This window comes from Habropoda laboriosa, unplaced genomic scaffold (assembly GCF_001263275.1).
Source record: "Habropoda laboriosa isolate 0110345459 unplaced genomic scaffold, ASM126327v1 scaffold156, whole genome shotgun sequence".
In the NCBI taxonomy this organism is placed as follows: domain Eukaryota; kingdom Metazoa; phylum Arthropoda; class Insecta; order Hymenoptera; family Apidae; genus Habropoda; species Habropoda laboriosa.
Window position 1 is genome coordinate 979003 of NW_017100300.1, and position 1549 is coordinate 980551.

Below are 1549 nucleotides of genomic sequence, written 5' to 3' on the forward strand. Positions count from 1 at the left end.
ATAATAACAGCAAGTCCAGGAACTTCAATTTAAGCAATTCTCACAAGACTGTCCGTCACACGTTCAATATTGGCTCTCTCTCTCTGAACGGAAGTAATCAACGACACGAGATCACTCAACCCGATTTTTCTCCTCGCTTCTCGTGAATCACGGCATCAAGAATTCGCAGATTCAACCTCATACACTGTCATGAAAGTTCCTAGTCACCCATCTAAGGCTCAACCATGCCCAATGCGGCCCAGCTTCAGCGATCAGCCGCGAAGTCATGCGTTTTCTGCATGTTAGAGCCGCCGGCTCTAATCGAGAGAATGATCGTCCACAGCCGGGGGAACACTCTCACGAGTGCAACTGTGGAAGGGAAAGTGAAACTACTCACGGCTACTGAAACGAAAAATCGACGGGGAGAAAAAAAAAGCGTTCGATCTATAATATCGTAGAAGCCGCTTTCTAGCACCATCTCGCAACGAGTGAGCAAATCGTCGCCCCTATTGGCACGACCGGCACGAAATTCTTGTCACGAGCACCTTGCAGAATCTTAATTAGGGATCCATAAAGCTTGAACCGTCCAAGTTTTAAAGATCCATCTGAAAAAGTGAGGTTTTGAGAGTAATGTTTTACGAAGGTTAAGCTTTCCAAGCTTGAACCTTTTTGCCTTAAAAATTGAAGCTACCGAAACTTTGACCCTTTTGCCTTAAAAACTTAAGCTTTCGAATCTTTAACCCTCTTGCCTTAAAATTTAAGCTATCGAAACTTTAACCATTTAGCTTTAAAAACTTAATCTTCGCTAATTTATGCCCTTTAAATTTTTAATTAATCTGCAACATACAAGAATTTTTAACTAAACTCAGTAGAATATGTGATATTTCTTACAATATCCACTTTGAAATAAAAGTGAAGCAAAAGTTGTTCACATTTGGAAATGTTAAGAAATCGATGAAATGTCTTAATCAACACCAGAGATCTCATTTCCACTAATTATCCGTATCTGAGCCACCCGTTGCGTCTCCCGGAAACCACAACTCAGTTTCTTATTAGAGAAACTCACCCCGTTTCTCAATCCTCTACCCCCCACAGTCAAATCTCACAATTTTGTTTCATAGAGAAGCCACTTTTGACCGAGGCTAACATTCGAGAAAGACATTTCCTCGCGGTTGGCGGTAACGCACGCTCGATCAGGTGTTAAAAATAACTTAATTAATGGTTTGAACAGTCCGAATGCGATAATTGGGCGGCAACATAGAGAAACTATGATTAACTCGGCATCCAATTAGCTCGTATTAGGAGCAACCTGGACGATCGGCGTCTCTCTGTGACCACGCATACGGGTCTCTGTTGCTCCTTTTTCTGCTCGTCCAGTATGTTACACGACCGCTTGCACCGGTAATCCAGCCGGCGTCTCGTCGTCGTTAGACCGGAATTATCGCTGGATTGTTCGCGGTCCACGAATGTCCCGATAATGGCGGCCGGCCATTACGTATGTATGACGGGATATCGCGGGCTTGATTTCTTGCATTCGGAAAGGGACGCGGCCTCATTACCGTGCCACCGC